Genomic DNA, 22,252 nt, shown 5'->3' on the forward strand with positions numbered 1-22,252 from the left:
CCATATTGATATAACTGTATATTCAATATGTTTTGGTAAACAACTAAAATGCCAATACTTGTGTCACTGTCCAAATAATTCTGGACCTAACTGTATATATTCTTTAAAATAACACCAAACCTGTTGATACTCCCCAAAAAGGGATAATTTTTGGACCGCTTGGTAAAAATTCCATTGCTTCTTCTGATACCATCATATGTGTGTACAAACACTGGCAGGCATCTGCCACCAAAACAAGATAATTTTTGGACCGCTTATTAAAAAGCAATTGCTTCTTCTGATACCACTGTATGTGTGTGTGTGTGTGTGTGTGTGTGTGTGTGTGTGTGTGTGCGCGCGTGTGTGTGTGTGTGTGTGTGTATAAACACCAGCACGCTTTTTCCACCATATAAAGATCATTTCTATACTGTTTTTTAATTAAAAAATTATAATCCTGGGGTTACTCAGCTTCACAGATTTTGTAGGTCCTTGTAATGTGATCTCTTTCTCTTTCCTGCTTTTTCTCCTCAGTGAGCTGCTTCTAGCCTGTCTTCAGGGGCTTAACTGCCACAAGCTGATCTTCCAGCAGAATTGGTCACTACTGGCTCCAACTGTCAACTAGCTCCAACTGCCACTCTGAGGGGGGAGGGTCCACTATTCATAAACTAAACTCCTCCCACTTTCTGGAAACTTCCAGGAAAATACCATCTTGCATGACATAACATTATAAAATACATTTACAACATATTGTTTTGCAAGTAGTGCCTTGGCCTTGAGGGACATTACACTAGAAGAACACAGAGTGTCATACACAATATTTGTTGGCAATCAGGGCAATAGAAACGGACACAAGATGAATTTCGGTAAATTGACTTATCTTTTATCCTGTTAGAATTTGTCTAGGATGGTGTGTAGGGGATGGGTGAAGAGTTCTATTATGTGATGGAAGAACCTGATGTTTCAATTGGGGGTGAGAGGAGTTTACAGAAAATATGGGGCTGGCTGTGTGTTTTTTCTCTCTCTTCTCCTTTGCTTAATTCTGTAAATAGTTCCAACCCGCGATTTACTGCTTTCAAAAAGCGATGGGATACATTAAATTTGGTATCTTTCGAGAAGAGATGGGCTGGGTAGATGTGTGGCAATACCACAACCCGGAGAAAACATCCAATTCATGTTTCTCGAGGGCAACAGGAAGCATTAGCATATGCACAGGACCTGAGATATGGACCGAAAGGCCAATTAGACCATGTCTTTTTAATCACTGAAATTATTAGGGTAGGCCGAAATGGCATACAGTTTTATAAGTTCAGAACATATAGGCTTGGGGTTGTTAATCAGCATGATGTAATAAAAATGGTATTAAAAAGCTTCCTTCTAAATAATAGACCGCATGCTGATCTACACGTGGTTTGGGATATGCTTAAGGCCTACCTTAGTGGATTCACCTTAAACATGTCTCGATTATTAAAATAATTATTAAAACTAATTCTCACTTGGAGTATGTAAACAAATTGGTATGGAACCTGGAGGAGCAATACACGAGTAAACTCACACTGGAAACCAAAGAGCTCTGGATTGAAGTCCATGAAAAACTAAGACTGGCTTAATTTGAAAAAGTCAGAAATAATTAGTTCAGACTGCAAAAGGTAGGTCACCTTAATAGGTGATTTTATTTGGAATGGGAAGCAGGCCTGACAGAGTTTAGAGAAGCTACGGATGGGGGAAAATTAAGGGTTATGAGTTTACCGCACTTTGTTTTATTTTTATGCTGCACAAGTTGCTACACTTGACAAATGAAAATTGTTAATTGAAAAGGCATATAAGAGGGGTATTTTAGTGACTATATAGTTAAATTATGATTTATGCATGAATTTAGGAACAGGATTATATAAAAGGGTTTGTGGTCTCATGTGAATATTAATAAAAAAAAATTATTAGAATGAAGTGGTTAAAAAATAATCAACAATTGTCGCGCTCTACCAGTTTTGACGATACACAGAGGGATGTAGTAGTATATACAAAGGGGAGGAAACCTCCAGCTCACCAGCTCGCCTCCTGACAGTCCTGCTTCGCCCGGATCTCCGCAACGGTCCACGGTAGGCAATGGTACAAAAAGAAAGGATTTGATCCAGCGCTGCAGTGATGTACTTTAAAAAGGAACGTATTCCCAATTTTATTGGTATCAAAAGACTTGTTTAAAATTTCGATAACAGGCTTGGCGTCAAGGCAGTATTAGGTAGGTGTAATGGGCCTACGCGTTTCAAGCACGGCTGGTGCTCTTAGTCATGGCATTCATTCACTCGCTGGGACACGAGAGTATGGGTTTATATAGTTGATTTTAGATAGGTGGAGCTGAAAAGCCTTACCAGGTGGTTAATCAAGGTCACCCTATGTGTGTGTTCTGGTGGTTAGATACAGCAGTTAACCCTTCCAGGTATATAAATGAACACTATGCAAAAACCCTAGGGTCACTACAATACTCATGTTTTTATTGTCTATTTTTCAATTTTTAATTCTTTTTGGGATTTTGTATGATGTTTATACATGTGAATCCCTGTTTTGAGTAATTTATTAACTCACGGCTTGTTGCAGTGTAGAACATAGAAAGTCGCAGCTGGAAGGCGGATCGCAAACAACCGCATCAAGAACGGGACTCCGGCGATTCAACACAAATGTGAGTAAATTCGAACTTTTGTTAAACTCGTGTCCCTGTGTGTGAATGATTCCCAATTACATACCAAAGTTGCAACCAGTTTCAACATAAGAAAGACATAAAGACGGACATTTAGAAAAAAGAAAGAAAATTTTAAAATTGAAATATATCATAAACAAAGACACAGTTGATTGGGTTTATACATATGTAATAGAAATAAATCTCTCCTAACAATGCTGTAAACATAGAGATATAATCAACTGGGTTTTGAATTAGATTTTTTGGGGATTCTTCCGTAGAGAAGTGAATAAAATATATACAGTGGAAACTTTCAGTTATATAAATTTATTTGAGATGTAGTCATATCATAATAATGTATATAGGGGTTTAATATTTTATTATATCTACCCGGATACTCATATATACTTATAACTTGGAAAGTTGTTATATAAACTTTGTGTCGGCTGTCACTCTATTAACGCAAAAAACTTGGCGAATGCTTTTATTATTTTACTGGATTATAAGTTTGGACATGAATTTGGTAATTTCGAAAGAATTGATGGTTCTGATTGGAATACCTGAGCTAATGGTCGTGATGTATTACCTTTTTGTTAAAAATTCGATTAATATGAGAAAATGGAAAAACTGTTGTTTATCCAGTATATGAGAATTGTTATTGGAATGACACTCATGTTGATGTTGATAAAGATGTCACCCTGACCACTGTAGAATACATGGTTAAAGGTGTGGTCATTGCATGACCTGGATAGGGTCATGCAGGTATAAAATGGCTTATAGTGACTTCTATTTGAGAAGATGAAATATAACTTATAAACTCGTGTTTTGACATAAAAAATTCATTATGTAGTTGATATAGAAATAATTATTTATATACTGTGTTCTATATGTCAGAATTAATATATATATATATATAGAATATGAATTTTTTCCCAATAAAACCTACTACATGTAAGTGTTATGGAGTCCAAGGCGGATTTATATAGAAACAATGAAGGGATTTGGTTATCCCAGCTGATTTAATATAGAAACATCAATTCCTTCCTCAAATTCAGACCATGCGGAAATCTTGTTTTTAGATTAAATATCCAGAACGCTTCACGTGTCAGGAGTGTTTTTTTCAGATCACCACCGCGAATGTTGTTCCTTATTTTTTCTATAGCATACGTTTTCAAATGGGTTATATTACGATTGTGACAGGTGATAAAATGTCGCGCGGCATTGGATATGTTAATAATTGCCGGATTCCTAATATAACTAAGATGCTCCAAAATTCTTATTTTAAACCTTCTGGTAGTGCTCCCCACATACTTCAAGTTGCAACTAGTGCATTCTATTATATATATTACGTGATCACTATTGCAATTGATGTATGACTTTATGGGATGACTGTTCTGGCCGCTAGAGTCTTCTAACTTTCTGACGACTTTGGTATAGTTACATACCTTGCATGGGTGGGATGCACATTTGTAGAAACCCTCTTGTTCGAGCCATGTTGGATTACTTGTGTTGGTTTTTAGTAATGAGGGTGATAAAATGTTCCCTATTGTCGATCCTCTACGTGCCACTATCCTGCACCCCTGTTTTAGTATATATTCCAACCTTGCATCGTCGTACAGTATTGGAATATATCTATTAATCATGCTTTTAATAATGGGAAACTGATTGCTGAATTGTAAGCTTAGTGTGGGAATCTCCTTGTCTGTTTTGGTGATAGGAGTTTTGATAGCAGTGACATCAAATTTATCTATCAATAGATTTTGTCTATCTTTGGTTCTCACTATCTCCTTGGCCCTTTTGAGCATCCAATTTTTATAACCCCTCTTGGCCAATTTTTTACTCATATTATGTTGTTCCCTTTCAAAACTTTGGTTTGTACTACAGTTCCTTTTTGCTCTTATGAATTCTCCGATAGGTATTGACGTAACAGTATGCTTTGGATGGTTTGAGCTAGCATGTAAAATAGTGTTACCTGATATCGGCTTTTGATATATTTCAGAGTGTATTACTTTATCTGCTGTAGCTATAAGTTTTAAGTCCAAAAAGTTTATACTGGTTCTTTCAATATTGTGTGTAAACCTTAAGTTGAAATCATTGTTGTTAAGATAGGCTAGAAAGTCCGGTATGGCAGATACATCACCCCCCCATATTTGGAATGGGAAGCAGGCCTGACAGAGTTTAGAGAAGCTACGGATGGGGGAAAATTAAGGGTTATGAGTTTACCGCACTTTGTTTTATTTTTATGCTGCACAAGTTGCTACACTTGACAAATGAAAATTGTTAATTGAAAAGGCATATAAGAGGGGTATTTTAGTGACTATATAGTTAAATTATGATTTATGCATGAATTTAGGAGCAGGATTATATAAAAGGGTTTCTGGTCTCATGTGAATATTAATAAAAAAAAATTATTAGAATGAAGTGGTTAAAAAATAATCAACAATTGTCGCGCTCTACCAGTTTTGACGATACACAGAGGGATGTAGTAGTATACCTTATCCACCCGTTCCAGGAATAAAAGTCAACCCCCACAAGATGGTATCGGCTTTACACTTTCAATCTAAGATGTTCATGTGCATAGTTTGTCCACTGTTCAGTGAAAGATAAAACATACGTACATGGTGCAATAAAGTTACAAAGTACTTCAATGAGGTTTATTACACTCACAAACGAATATTTAAAAAAGGCACAAAGCAACATAAGATCCACATGGCACCCACCATAAAACCAGCCTGACTCAAGATTTGACAGGACTGACTTCATCCAGGGCATGGAAATAATAGATAAGATAGGATGAAAATGCAAGGGAATGTAAAAAAAACAACTGTCCCCTGTTTCCTGTCTCCTCATGGGAAATGGGGGGTTATAAACTGTATATTTGTAAAACGAATTAGTATAATACTAGAAAAAAAATTACACAATGTGGCCTATAAATCTCTTCTAGAAGGAATTGTTGTTAAGAGTGTTTCCTATTCCCATTATATAATTTAATACATTTTCCTGTAATGCTTAGTAGTGTGGGGGCTCAGTCAACCTTTCCATTATTCAAAAAGTTCAAACTATACCCAAATACACTACACTACATTTTATGCAACTGTTTTAGAGCAGACATATTGCCATGAAGTAGTTAACTAAATGTTAAACTTATGTGAAACATTATCCCTCCTGCTGGTCTAAAGATGTGGTCACTTTATTATTACCAGAAGCAAATGAGACTTGTTTCATTTCCGTCTTAAAAATTGTAATTTTATTGAGATACCTGATGTTTCACACATTAAAAAGAGCTTCATGTTTGAGTGCATCTTCGCTTCCAACAAGACTTATCTTCTTTATCTACTGTATGAAAAGTAACAAAAACCATGAACTGTTCATCTTTCCGAGAGATAATAAAAAAAAACTATTATGCTGAAATTAAAATCCTGATATGAAACACATGGCACCTTGGTTTGTTGGCGCTTAGCGTGTACTGTTGTGTTTATCTGACAAAGGTGTTAAATTGGAGTAAGGATAACCATTATATCATGAAGAATGATGAGGAGCACATGTGTAGAGCCATTAATAAGCCAGGGATCTGTTCTTTCAGTTATAGCACACAATAGCTTAGCAACAGATTCCAGCACGTGGCTCCACGTAATCCTATTGTTTGAAGATAAAACAGTATACTGAAAGAAAACAGTGAAATTGCAAAGAAAATGTCAGGCACATTGGCTAATACTCTCACGAGTAAGGGGGAAAAAAACCATCCCTTTACAAAATAGAACTACTTTAACAAAAGATTATTAAAGATGACTTGGGACCAGTGGCGCATTAAGTAGACCAAAAACACAGAAAAAAGGCCATACTTACAAATGGACACAGCCAGGTCAGAAACACTGATGAAGGAGAGTGAACAGGTGCATTTAAATAATAATAGCCACTCCCACTGGTCTTGAGGGGAGTGGTGTGTGGTGCATGGGATGTGTAGTAAAAAATAATAAATGAGTAGTGTATGTGCAAGTGATAATAATATAAGTGAAATATATTATTTAAATGTACCTGTTCACTCTCCTCCATCAGCGTTTCTGACCTGGCTGTGTCCATTTGTAAGTATGGCCTTTTTTCGGTGTTTTTGTATTTATATGTCCCCTTGTTTTTATCGGTTCAGGTTTGTATATCAGGAACATTAAGTTCCAGTTAGGGAGTTAGGGACTCGCAAGTCTGGGGATCCTTGTCGTGGATTGCGAGCTTGCGTCCTTTTGGCCAAAATGATTACTAATACCCCAGGTATTTTTCATGCTTACTTTATTTGCTTCTTTTGGACACAGCCAGGTCTTTGATGCTGGGAGAGTATGGTGTGTTGTCATGTGGCTTAGCAAGCAGGGTAGCCCGCTCTATGAATTATCAAGGCATCACAAATAGGCTTTTACCTGGCTATACACATTGCGCCTCATGACCTACACACTATCCCTCCATGTTTCACACACTTGCATCCCATTATTTATTTATTTTCATTTAGGCACTTTACTCACTACTGCCCCCTATACTTCACTTATATTATTATTACTTGCACATACACTACTCATTTATTATTTTTTACTACACATCTCATGCACCACACACCACTCCCCTCAAGACCAGTGGGAGTGGCTACTATTATTTAAATGCACCTGTTCACTCTCCATCAGCGTTTCTGACCTGACTGTGTCCATTTGTAAGTATGGCCTTTTTTCTGTGTTTTTGTATTTATATGTCCCCTTGTTTTTATCGGTTCAGGATTAAGTAGACCATAGGCCCTGGGCTGTTATCCAAACTTGGGCCCCCCTTCTCCACCGCCGCCCTGTAACTATTGTTAACACTTCCTTTTTGTCCAGACATTAACAAATGGGTGTTACTACTCCCATTGTCAAAAGGCTGTGTCCCCACCTACTGACAGTCTCCAACCATCGCTGACAGTATCGCACCGTGTAGGGACACATTCTCCTGACAAGGGAAATAGTAACACTTATTTGTCTATCAGTACTGGACTGCACAAAGACTTTGTGAAATACAAGGATTTCCTATAATAAACATGTCAGGAGAGATGACAGATTGTCTATAAATCTAGTGACTCACAGGTGACAACGTAGTTTTTTTCCTCTTTTCTTCTCCATCCAGTCCAGAATTCATGACGACTTTTCCCGGCCATGACCCATTTCTGCAGAATTTGCCACTCAGATGTCTTTGGCTCCTCACTTTTCCAACATTTCCACACCTATAAACAAAGTTAATATTATCATAGTGCCACACACTGTGCCCCTAAATATAATAGCACCAAACACTGCACCCCTGAATAAAATAGTACCAAACGCTGGGCCTGTAAATATTATAGCACCATAGACTGCGCCCCTGAATCTAATTGTGTCAAACACTGTAGATAGCACCACACACAGCCCCCTGTAGATAGCGCTACACACTGACGCCTGTAAATAGCGCTGCACAGTCCTCCCCCTCTGTAAATAGCATCACATAGCCCTCCCCCTCTTGTATATAGTGCTATACAGCAATCCCCCTTAGATATAGTGATACACAGCGCTCCCTTCTATATAGTGCTATACAACAATCCCCCCTTGTATATAGTGCTACACAGTGTCTCTCCCCTTGGACCTGCAGCTCTTGTAATTGCTCAGTATAATGCCCCCATAGCTGCCCCCACAGTATAATGCCCCTCATAACTGCCTCTACACAGTATAATTTTCCCCTTAGCTGACCCTACACAGTATAATGCCCCCATAGCTGTGACACAGTATAATGCCCCATAGCTGTGACAGAGTATAATGCTCCATAGCTGTGACACAGTATAATGCCCCCATAGCTGCTACACTGTATAATGCCTCCATAGCTCCGACAGAGTATAATGCCCCAATAGCTGCGACACAGTATAATGCCCCCATAGCTGCTACACAGTATAATGCCTCCATATATGCTACACAGTATAATGCCCCATAGCTGCGACACAGTATAATGCCTCCATAGCTGCTACACAGTATAATGCCCCCATAGCTGTGACACAGTATAATGCCCCATAGCTGTGACACAGTATAATGCCCCCATAGCTGCTACACAGTATAATGCCCCCATAGCTGCGACACAGTATAATGCCCCCATAGCTGCGACACAGTATAATGCCCCCATAGCTGCGACACAGTATAATGCCCCCATAGCTGCCACACAGTATAATGCCCCCATAGCTGCGACACAGTATAATGCCCCCATAGCTGCGACACAGTATAATGCCTCCATAGCTGCGACACAGTATAATGCCCCCATAGATGTGACACAGTATAATGCCTCCATAGCTGCGACACAGTATAATGCCTCCATAGCTGCGACACAGTATAATGCCTCCATAGCTGAGACACAGTATAATGCCTCCATAGCTGCGACACAGTATAATGCCTCCATAGCTGCGACACAGTATAATTCCCCCATAGCTGTGACACAGTATAATGCCTCCATAGCTGCGACACAGTATAATGCCTCCATAGCTGCGACACAGTATAATGCCCCCATAGCTGCGACACAGTATAATGCCTCCATAGCTGCCTCCACACAGTATAATGCCTCCATAGCTGCGACACAGTATAATGCCTCCATAGCTGCGACACAGTATAATGCCTCCATAGCTGCGACACAGTATAATGCCTCCATAGCTGCGACACAGTATAATGCCTCCATAGCTGCGACACAGTATAATGCCTCCATAGCTGCGACACAGTATAATGCCTCCATAGCTGCCTCCACACAGTATAATGCCCCCTTAGCTGCGACACAATATAATGCCTCCATAGCTGCGACACAGTATAATGCCTCCATAGCTGTGGCACAGTATAATGCCTCCATAGCTGCGACACCGTATAATGCCTACAGAGCTGCCTCCACACAGTATAATGTCCCCATAGCTGCGACACAGTATAATGCCCCCATAGCTGCGACACAGTATAATGCCTCCATAGCTGCGACACAGTATAATACCTCCATAGCTGCGACACAGTATAATGCCCCCATAGCTGCAACACCGTATAATGCCCCCATAGCTGCGGCACAGTATAATGCCCCCAGAGCTGCGACACAGTATAATGCCTCCATAGCTGCGACACAGTATAATGCCTCCATAGCTGTGACACAGTATAATGCCTCCATAGCTGCGACACAGTATAATGCCTCCATAGCTGCGACATAGTATAATGCCCCCATAGCTGCGACACAGTATAATGCCTCCATAGCTGCGACACAGTATAATGCCCCCATAGCTGCGACACAGTATAATGCCCCCATAGCTGCGGCACAGTATAATGCCTCCATAGCTGCGACACAGTATAATGCCTCCATAGCTGCGACACAGTATAATGCCTCCATAGCTGTGACACAGTATAATGCCTCCATAGCTGCGACACAGTATAATGCCTCCATAGCTGCGACACAGTATAATGCCTCCATAGCTGCGACACAGTATAATGCCCCCATAGCTGCGACACTGTATAATGCCTCCATAGCTGCGACACAGTATAATGCCTCCATAGCTGCGACACAATATAATGCCCCCATAGCTGCGACACAGTATAATGCCTCCATAGCTGCCTCCACACAGTATAATGCCCCCATAGCTGCGACACAGTATAATGCCTCCATAGCTGCGACACAGTATAATGCCTCCATAGCTGCGACACAGTATAATGCTTCCATAGCTGCGACACAGTATAATGCCTCCATGGCTGCCTCCTCACAGTATAATGCCCCCATAGCTGCGACACAGTATAATGCCCCCATAGCTGCGACACAGTATAATGCCTCCATAGCTGCGACACAGTATAATGCCTCCATAGCTGTGACACAGTATAATGCCTCCATAGCTGCGACACAGTATAATTCTCTCCATAGCTGCGACACAGTATAATGCCCCCATAGCTGCGACACAGTATAATGCCTCCATAGCTGTGACACAGTATAATGCCTACATAGCTGCGACATAGTATAATGCCCCCATAGCTGCGACACAGTATAATACCTCCATAGCGGCGACACAGTATAATGCCCCCATAGCTGCGACACAGTATAATGCCCCTATAGCTGCGACACCGTATAATGCCTCCATAGCTGCCTCCACACAGTATAATGTCCCCATAGCTGTGACACAGTATAATGCCTCCATAGCTGCGACACAGTATAATGCCTCCATAGCTGCGATACAGTATAATGCCTCCATAGCTGCGACACAGTGTAATGCCCCCATAGCTGTGACACAGTATAATGCCCCCATAGCTGCGACACAGTATAATGCCTCCATAGCTGCGACACAGTATAATGCCTCCATAGCTGCGACACAGTATAATGCCCCCATAGCTGCGGCACAGTATAATGCCCCCATAGCTGCGACACAGTATAATGCCTCCATAGCTGCGACACAGTATAATGCCTCCATAGCTGCGACACAGTATAATGCCTCCATAGCTGCGACACAGTATAATGCCTCCATAGCTGCGACACAGTATAATGCCCCCATAGCTGCGACACAGTATAATGCCTCCATAGCTGCGACACAGTATAATGCCTCCATAGCTGCGACACAGTATAATGCCTCCATAGCTGCGACACAGTATAATGCCTCCATAGCTGCGACACAGTATAATGCATCCATAGCTGCGACACAATATAATGCCCCCATAGCTGCGACACAGTATAATGCCTCCATAGCTGCCTCCACACAGTATAATGCCCCCATAGCTGCGACACAGTATAATGCCTCCATAGCTGCGACACAGTATAATGCCTCCATAGCTGCGACACAGTATAATGCCTCCATAGCTGCGACACAGTATAATGCCTCTATAGCTGCCTCCACACAGTATAATGCCCCCATAGCTGCGACACAGTATAATGCCCCCATAGCTGCGACACAGTATAATGCCTCCATAGCAACGACACAGTATAATGCCTCCATAGCTGTGACACAGTATAATGCCTCCATAGCTGCAACACAGTATAATTCTCTCCATTGCTGCTACACCGTATAATGCCTCCATATGTACGTACCTAATAAATGAAAAAACATAACTACTTACCTATTCCGGTTCCCACGACGGTGGGGGACGCTTCTCCTCCTCTGCACTGTCCTGTGAGTGACTCCGTGCAGACAGGCGCGATGATGTCACTACATCGCGCCTGCCTGCAACGAGCCGCTCACGGCAGAGTGAATGCTGGAGTGAGGCTCCAGCATTCAACCCAATTGAATCTGCGTCCTGGGGACGCAGATTCAGTTGCAAGCGGGACAGCACGGCAGCTAGCAGCGCTGCATAGTTTTTTAAGATTGTGTGCGGTTCGAGCGGCGATGGGCCCCCTGGGAGACTCGGGCCCCGGGCGGCCGCTGAACCGCCCATATGATAATCCGCCATTGATTGGGACCCTAATAACAGACCATACCCTGAATCATTTGTACACCAATTTATATTAAAGTGTCATGTTTAAAGTTTGGAAAGTGTACCATGTGAGATAAACAGGGTACTTGTTTTTACATAGAATAAATTGTGTAATTTATTTATTTTTTTTGTCTGTAGTTTGCAAATTTCAACATTTTTATGTTGCCCTCACCACTTATGTGGAAAGGGCATGGCTTTGCAAAATGGCAGGGCTACAGTACCCCATCAAATGTATTATAATTGACATTAAAAAACTGGCATAAATTATAGTGGAAAACTACATCAGCTCCTAGCTGGCTTAGATTTTACTCTATAAGACATAGCAAGGTAACGGCACATGCCGGGGCCCGTACTTTGCTCCCCCCATAAGGCTACACCCCCTCGCCCCATAGTACAATTAAAAAAACAATGAAATAAAAAAAATTAATGCTAGCCTCACCACTATTAATGCTCACCTTACCGCTCCTCTTCTCTCCTCCGGGTTCCCTCAGGCTCAGACAATGCACTGATGCCGGGCAGCGTCAGGATGTTGTATGCGATGCAGCACTATTGACGTTCAGTGCTGCGTCGCATATAAGGCAGAGGCGTAGCTAGGTTCTCCAGCACCCGGGGCAAAGATTCAGTTTGGCGCCCCCCCCCCCCAACCTCTTTCCCGACATCTCCTTCCCACTCGCCTTGTTTGTTTTCTCTACCAATCGACGTGTCATTTCTTTTTATGTAACGCGAGCATAAAAATATTTGTACATTTCACAAGCAATAGGGTTCTATACACAACACCAGAACCAAGCTCAGTACATATATACAGCCCCAGAAGCAAGCTCACTACATAAATACAACACCAGCACAAATACAGCTCAATTTAGTGCAACCCCTGCCGTATAGGTATGTACGGCGTAAAACTACAGCTCCCAGCATGGCCCGAACAATGGTAAGGATATGCTGGGAGATGCTGTTTCACAAAAAATAAATCCTATCATAATCATACCACCCATCATCTCGCTGCAGATCATACAGTGACTACAGTACTGATTAGAGGCAGAATAAAGATTTACATTAAGTGACTCACCGGTGACGTCTCAGATTCTAGTTCTTTCTCTCCATCCGGTCCAGACCTCTATGATGACTTCTCCCGGTCACAGCCCATTTCTGCAGTTTGCGGCTCACATGTCTTCAGCTTCTCACTTTACCAACATTTCTGCACCTATAAATAAAGATAAAGTTATCATTATACCACACACTATGCCCCTAAATATAATAGCGCCATACACTGCACCTCTAATTATAATAGTACCATACACCATGTCCCACATACACACACACTGTGCCCCCTCTAAATAGTGCCTGCCATAGAGCCCCCTGTAGATAGTGCCTGCCATAGAGCCCCTGTAGATAGTGCCCCCATATAGACCACCCCTGTATATAGTGTCCCACAAATAACTCCCCCTATAGTGCTCTACAGATAGCCCACCCCTGTATATAGCCCCCTGTAGATATAGCCCACCCCTGTATATAGAGCTCTACAGATAGCCCACCCCTGTATATAGTGTTTCACAGATAGCCCACCCCTGTATATAGCCCCCCCTTGTACATATAGTCCACCCCTGTATATAGTGCTCCACAGATAGTCCACCCCTGTATATAGTGTTTCACAGATAGCCCACCCCTGTATATAGCCCCCCCTTGTACATATAGTCCACCCCTGTATATAGTGCTCCACAGATAGCCCACCCCTGTATATACTATATACAAGAGTGGGCTATCTGTGGAGCACTATATACAGGGGTGGACTATATGTACAAGGGGGCTATATACAGGGGTGGGCTTTCTGTGGAGCACTATAGGGGGAGCTATTTGTGGGATACTATATACAGGGGTGGGCTTTATCTACAGGGCGACTATATCTACAGGTGGGCTATCTACAGGGAGACCATATCTACAGGGGGACCATATCTACAGGGGGACCATATCTACAGGGGGACCATATCTACAGGCCTGGGCTATACACAGGGCTGGGCTATACACAAGGCTGGGCTATACACAGGGCTGGGCTATACACAGGGGAGCTATATCTACAGGGGTGGGCAATATACCTACAGAGGGGGGCTATATACAGGGGTGGGCTATATACAGGGGTGGGCTATATACAGGGGGACTATATCTACAGGGGGGCTATATCTACAGGGTGGGCTATATCTACAGGGGTGGGCTATATCTACAGGGCTGGGCTATATCTACAGGGCTGGGCTATATACAGGGCGACTATATCTACAGGGGGAGCTATATACTGGGGTGGGCTATCTATGGAGCCCCATATACAGGGGTGGGCTATATCTACAGGGGGCTATATACTATATAGCCCCCCCTGTAGCTATAGCCCACCGCTGTATATGGTGCTCTATAGACAGCCCACTCCAGTATATAGCCCCCCTGTATATATAGTCCCCCTGTATATAGCCCACCCCCTGTAGATATAGTCCCCCTGTAGATAGACACCTCCCGTAGATAAAGTCCCCCTTGTAGATAAAGTCGTCCCCCCCCCCCCCCCCCCCGCAGATACAGCCACACACTTCTATTACAATTTAAAAAAAAAACTATTCAGACTCACCTTATACCCGCTCCCACGCCATCCGGCAGCCATGGAGACCTGCTCTCTTCTGCGCAGGAGTTATGGCAGGAAGAAGGGGAAGGGGATAAGTGAGCCCTAATCTACCCACCGCCCTGTCCCTGCCTACTTGCAACGACCCGCCCTAGGCGACGGGGTACAACTGGGCGGCGGTCCCTACGCTGACTAAGTGCAAGGGAATACAAACAGGGAACAAGCAAGGGAAGGGGCAGTAGCCCACGGAACACCGTGAGGAAACCAGAGTGGTCCACGAGCCAGTCAGAATCGGGATGTCACGAAGTATGCGAACGCCGAGCAAGGAGCAGGACGCAAGCCAGGGTCAGAGCGAAGCAGGATAAGCGGAAGCTGTAGCAAGGCTGAAGCAGGCAGTAGCAGGCTGGAGCAAGGCTGTAGCAAGGCCAGGAAACCAGGAAGAATCACAAGCAATGAGGAAGAGAAAATGGCAGGTATAAATGGACAGGGGGCGGAGCTAACTCCGACTGACCAGGCCGCGATAGGCTCTCCCACTCCTGAGCCTGCCACCCTGATTGGTGGGAGCCGGAGTCAGTCTAAGAGGTCCGGCCTCAGGTGTCGATTGATTAATCCTGGGAGTATCCACAGACGTAGTGCCTGGCAGATCCTTTACAGCAGGTCTCCAGGGGGTTGGACGAAGCATCTATGAAAGCCGCTGATTGGCTGGGCAGGATGACTTTTTACCTGTCAGTCAGTCAGCGCCTTTCATCGACGGAAGCTTCACTGGTACAAAAGGTACCAGTTGCTTCATTCGTGGAAAGGCGCAGAATGGCCGGGCACGGAACGTGCCCGGTCATTCATTGCTTCTAATTATACCTGTGTCCTTGCGACACACGTACAATTATAGTGCAGGAGGAGGTGGCGCTGGCGCCCCCCTCTAAGCTGCGCCCGGGGCACATGCCCCGCCTGCCCCCCCCCCTAGCTACACCCCTGATGCTGAACGACGTAGAATGCTGAGGAAGCCTGATGTGACACGGAGGGGAAAGGAGGAGCGGTGAGGTGAGTATGTTTTTTTAATATATTTTATGGGCGATGGGAAGAATGGAATGGATGGCGCACGGCCGCCGAGGATGCGCCACAATCGTGGTGCACGGCCAGCCAAAAGATGCAACACATTTATTAAGAGGCTTACACTTCTTAAAAAATGTGTTGCATCTTACTCCAAATTTCTTTCTATGAAAACTGGCGTATGAAACACCAGTCTTAATAAATTCCTTCCGTTGACTAAAGCTGACCATACACTAGAGATTTTGCATCACTGAAAAGGCAGATTTGGAAAATTTTCTGATAACTGTCGGCGCTGGGCATGATAGATGCTGACCAAGACAGACATCTGTCATTGTCAGGTGCAGTCCTTGGAAAGTTGTTCATGCCAAACAACAGATCAGTATCCCATCAATAGAATACCAGACAAGGTCACAGATCAAGGCAGAGATCGATCCTCAATTTGTTGTTTTAACTTATGGTGTTGTCGTCCAGTACCCTAAATTATCAGGTTAGTGGCAGGAGAAATAGAGGACTGTGCAGCTGTAATTTAGCAGATGAATGAAACTGTAATTCTATGGTCATGGAATTAACCATTACTATCTTTGTCCATGTTTAGATTATTTAAAACCTTCTCAGTCATATGACTACTATTATTAAATAGTAATGAGAAGACTAATCAAAGAGATTAAAATCTCAGTAAAGAAATATGATCAAGACTCCCTCACAGTCTCATTTTTAACAACAGGTTCCCTGTTTTTCGGTCAAAAACATACGCGTCACGGGAGGGGTCATGGTGTTTTACGGTGTATCGCGCCATTGAAAATTATTCTGATAAAATAAAACAATGACAATATTCGAAATACCCCCTACATTAAAGTGGAATCTAAATAAAGAAATTCCCTGTCCAGAATGCTTTAGTGTGGATTGCCACACAAAGTATATAATTACATATGTGTACAGACCTACCCACACATTATATTAAACTCACCCATTACGTATAGGTCTATATGCTCACATTCAATATCCCAAGCGTGCTCAGCCCATTTAGTTAGGCTGTGCATATGAGAAGGGTGGAGGACAGTGCGGCGTGCGCTGTAAGCCACGACAACTCCCCCGGCTAATGCACAGATATGGTGCCAGGAGCAAGTTCAGTACATATATACAGCACCAGAACCAAGCTCAGTACATATATACAGCACAAGAACTAAGCTCAGTACATAAATACAACACCAGAACAAAGCTCAGTACATAAATACAGAACCAGAACCAAGCTCAGTACATAAATACAACACCAGAACAAAGCTCAGTACATAAATACAACACCAGACCCAAGCTCAATACATATATACAACACCAGAACAAAGCTCAGTACATAAATACAGCACCAGAACAAAGCTCAGTACATAAATACAGCACCAGAACCAAGCTCATTATATAAATACAGCATCAGAACCAAGATTAGTACATATATATAGAGCACCAGAACAAAGCTCAGTACATATATACAACACCAAAACCAAGCTTAGCACCTAAATACAACACCAGAACCAAGTTTAGTGCATATATACAGCACCAGAAGCAAGCTAGTAACTTATATACAGCACCAGAACAAAGCTCAGTACATATATACAGCACCAGAACAAAACTCAGTACATAAATACAGCACCAGAACAAAGCTGAGTACATAAATACAGCACCAGAACAAAGCTCAGTACATAAATACAGCACCAGAACCAAGCTCAGTACCAAGCTTAGCACCTAAATACAACACCAGAACAAAGTTTAGTGCATATATACAGCACCAGAACCAAGCTAGTAACTTATATACAGCACCAGAACAAAGCTCAGTACATATATACAGCACCAGAACCAAGCTCAGTACATATATACAGCACCAAAACAAAGCTCAGTAAATATATACAACACCAAAACCAAGCTTAGTACCTAAATACAACACCACAACAAAGTTCAGTACATATATACAGCACCAGAACAAAGCTCAGTACATATATACAGCACCAAAACCAAGCGCAGTACATATATACAGCACAAGAACAAAGCTCAGTACAAAAATACAACACCAGAACCAAGCTCAGTACATAAATACAACACCAGAACAAAGCTCAGTACATATATACAGCACCAGAACCAAGCTCAGTACATATATACAACACCAGAACAAAGCTCAGTGTATATATACTAGTCCTTCTCAATGATTTAGAATATCATCAAAAGTTAATTGATTTCAGTAATTAAATTCAAAAAGTGTCTCTCATACATTATGTAGATTCATTACACACAGAGTGATCTATTTCCAGCATTTTTTTCTTTTTATGTTGATGATTATGGTAACAGTGAATAAAGACCTCAGAAAATTAGAATATTATATAAGACCAATTTCCAAAAATTATTTTTAATACCGAAATGTTGTTCTACTAAAAAGTATGTTCGGTATCTGCCCTCAATACTTGGTCAGTGCTCCATTTGCATGAATTACTGCTTCAATGGCGTTGCATGGGGAGATCAGCCTGTGGCACTGCTGAAGTGTTATGGAAGCCCAGGTGGTATGATAGCGGCCTTCAGCTTGTCTGCATTGTTGGCTCAGGGGTCTCTCATCTTCCTCTTGATAATACCCTATAGATTCTCTTTGGGGTTTAGGTCTGACGAGTTTGCTGGCCAATCAAGCGTAGTGATACTGTGGTTATTACACCAGGTATTGGTAGTTTTGTCAGTGTCGGCAGGTACCAAGTCCTGCTGGAGAATGAAATCAGCATCTCCATAAAGCATGTCAGCAGAGGGAAGCATGAAGTGCTGGGAAATTTCCTGCTAGACGCTGCGCTGACTCTGGACTTGATATAACACAGTGGACTAACACCAGCAGATAACATGGCCCCCAAACCATCACTGACTGTGGAAACTTCACACTGGACTGCAAGACACTTGGTTTGATGCCTCTCCACTCTTCCTCCAGACTCTGGGACCGAGATTTCCAAATGAAATGCAAAATTTATTTTGTGAAGTTTACACAGTCAGTGATGAAGCAACCTGGGCTTCCATAACCACTCAGCAGTGCCACAGACTGATCGCCTCCATGCCACACCGCATTGATAACACCTCAGCAGTGCCACTGGCTGATCGCCTCCATGCCACGCCGTATTGATGCAGTAATTCATGCAGAGTCGGAGCCCCAACCAAGTATTGAGGGCAGACACTGCACATACTTTTCAGTAGGACAACATTTCAGTATTAAAAATCATTTTTGAAATTGGACTTATATACTATTCCAATTTTCTGAGACACAAAATTTTGGGTTTTCATTAACTGTTCCCATAATCATGAACATTAAAAGAAAAAAATGCTGGAAATTAATCCCTCTGTGTGTAATGGATCTATATAATATATGAGTTCCACTTTTTGAATTGAATTACTGAAATAAATTGACTTTTTGATATTCTAAGTCATTGAGAAGGACTAGTATACAGCACCAGAACCAAGCTCAGTATATATATACACACTACCGTTCAAAAGTTTGGGGTCACCCACACAATTTTGTGTTTTCCATGAAAACTCACACTTATATTTATCAAATGAGTTGCAAATGACTAGAAAATATAGTCAAGACATTGACAAGGTTAGAAATAATGATTTTTATTTGAAATAATAATTTTCTCCTTCAAACTTTGCTTTCGTCAAAGAATGCTCCATTTGCAGCAATTACAGCATTGCAGACCTTTGGCATTCTAGCTGTTAATTTGCTGAGGTAATGGGGAGAAATTTCACTCCATGCTTCCAGTAGCCCCTCCCACAAGTTGGATTGACTTGATGGGCACTTCTTGCGTACCATACGGTCAAGCTGCTCCCACAACAGCTCTATGGGGTTGAGATCTGGTGACTGCGCTGGCCACTCCATTACAAATATAATACCAGCTGCCTGCTTCTTCCCTAAATAGTTCTTGCATAATTTGGAGGTGTGCTTTGGGTCATTGTCCTGTTGTAGGATGAAATTGGCTCCAATCAAGCGCTGTCCACAAGCACGGCCGCCATCAGGAATTTCAGGGCCCCATACAGCTACATTTTCTGGGCCCCCCTACCATGGCACCGCCTGTTAACGGTACTCCATCCAGCACTATATCATGGTACCCAGGGCCGCCATCAGGGGGGGAATTAGGGGTACTGATGTGAGAGGCCCGGCCAAACCTAATTGAAAGGGGGGCCCCGCAACTGCCGCGACTTGCCTTTGGTAGAAAAAAAAAACAGGCCCCTGCAATGGGGCCCGTTTTTTTCACCAAAAGAATGTCGTGAGCTGCGGGCCCCCCTTTCAATTAGGTTTGGCCGGGCCTCTCACATCAGTACCCCTAATACCCCCCCTGATGGCGGCCCTGGGTAGCATGGGGGTCGTCATGGGGGCCGTCAAACACCGCCCGCCCACGCGACCGATCGCGCGCACCCGCAAACTCCCGCACGCACCTGCGACCGCCCGCGCACCCGCGACCGCCTGGAAACGCGCACCGAATTTTGAGGCAGATTTTGACCTGCCCACACTATCTTGCCGCGTTTTTTGCTGCGTTTTTTGCCTGCGGCGATTGAGGACAGCAGACAAAAAATGCACCGAAAAATGCATTTTCTGCCTCCCATTGATTTCGATGGGAGGTCAGAGGCGGAACCGCGGCAAGAAAGGACGTGCTGCTTTTTCTTTTTTCCGTGACTGGCTCCCATTGATTTCAGATTAAATCAATGGGAGGCGGTTTTGGAAGTTGTTTGGTGCTGATTCTGACGCAGTGTCCGAGTCAATATCAAGGCCCAAAAACTCTGTGAACTGGGCCTTATTGTTAGGGCTTATTCAGACGAACGTGTAATACATCCGTGCAACGCACGTGATTTTCACGCACCTCACACGGACCTATGTTACTCTATGGGGCCGTGCAGACTGTCAGTGATTTTCACGCAGCGTAAAACTCACGACATGTCCTATATTTTTGCATTGTTCGCGCATCACACACCCATTGAAGTCAATGGTTGCGTGAAAATCACGCCCAGCACTTCCGCAGCAGTATAAACTATGAATGAAAACAGAAAAGCACCACGTGCTTTTCTGTTTACAAACATACAAACAGAGTGTCATAATGATGGCGGCTGCGCGAAAATCACGCAGCCACGCATCATACGCTGCTGACACACGGAGCTGTTATGGACCTATTGCATGCGCAAAACGCCGCTTTTTTTCACGCGCAAAAAGCACACGCTCGTGTAAATCCGGCCTTAGGGTAGGAACACACTAGTCATGAACATTGCAGATTTTATGCAACATATTTTATTGTGGAAAATCCGCAGCGTATTACAGTCGCAGCAGAGTGGATGAGATTTGAACAAATCTCACCCACACGCTGCAAATAAAATTGACCTGCTGTGGTTTTTTTAAGCCGCAGCATGTCAATTTATTCTGTGGAATCGCTGCTCCTTTGTTGCGGAAATGCTGCGGTTCTGCCGCAAAAATCACAAATGAGAAAAAAAAATAGGCACTTTTTTACATTTATAAAAAAGTTTAGACTTACCCCGGCCGTAGTTTAGGTGATGCATCTCTCTCTTCTGAACGTAGCCTGGAATGACGCTGTAGACCATGTGACCGCTGCAGCAGTCACATGGGATGAAACGTCATGACAGGAGGCCGGGCTGCGCTAAGAATAGATGATCGCGTCACCAGGACTACGGCCGGCTAATAGTAGTGCTAATACTTTTACGTCCCCAATTAAAACCTTTAGGCTCTGTTCACACAGAGTTTTTTTGACGAGTTTTTTTGACGTGGAAACCGCACCGCAAAACTCGTCAAAAACTGCCCTAAAATCCCTCCCATTGATTTCAATGGGAGGCGGAGGCGTCTTTTTCCCACGAGTGGTAAAACCGTCTCGCGGGAGAAAGAAGGGACATGCCCTATCTTCGGGCGTTTACGCCTCTGACCTCCCATTGACATCAATGGGAGGCAGAGAAAGTGTAATTTCGCGGCGTTTTATGCCCGTGGCGCTTAATGGTCGAGGGCGAAAAACGCAGCGAAAATCGGTGTGCAGGGAGAGGAAAATTTGCCTCAAACTTCCAAATGGAATTTTGAGGCAGAAATTCCGCCTGCAAAAAACTCTGTGTGAACAGTGCAAAAAAAAATAAGATAAAATAAAATGAGATAAGGTTGACTGAATCTTTATCTATTAAAACTTTAACTGCCTGCTCATGGAAAGCTAATTAAACGTCTTCTACATGAATATCATTAAAAAAAAGTATGTAGTTAAGTATGTACTCATATCAAATACAAAATGTCTCATATCTTACATTTTCCTTCTGTACATAAGCAGCCTTTAGAAAGCTCATTGAAACAACATAATAGGATGTGCTAGTTTTTCCAAAGGTTTTGACTATATCTCCAGACTATTGCTATGCGACATATCAATGTGTGCACATTGGCATCTGGCCATGTAGAAATGTATACATTAATAGATCTGTTTGGAGAGGGTACAGCTGGGAAAATACAAATAGATTAGTCAGTTTGATTATTTATTAGAT

The 22,252-nt window shown here is 42.9% G+C and overlaps 1 long non-coding RNA gene across 1 annotated transcript in view; it reads left to right on the forward strand.

Annotated features, from left to right (window-relative positions):
• The first annotated feature begins 682 nt into the window (after window positions 1-682).
• LOC142761036 (uncharacterized) overlaps window positions 683-22,252 on the forward strand; it is a 51,134-nt gene continuing 29,564 nt past the window's right edge. The window contains exons 1-2 of the long non-coding RNA XR_012883485.1: window positions 683-842; window positions 2,572-2,653. This is a non-coding gene — a long non-coding RNA (uncharacterized LOC142761036). The remainder of the gene's footprint in view (window positions 843-2,571; window positions 2,654-22,252) is intronic.

This window comes from Rhinoderma darwinii, chromosome 4 (assembly GCF_050947455.1).
Source record: "Rhinoderma darwinii isolate aRhiDar2 chromosome 4, aRhiDar2.hap1, whole genome shotgun sequence".
In the NCBI taxonomy this organism is placed as follows: Eukaryota; Metazoa; Chordata; class Amphibia; order Anura; family Rhinodermatidae; genus Rhinoderma; species Rhinoderma darwinii.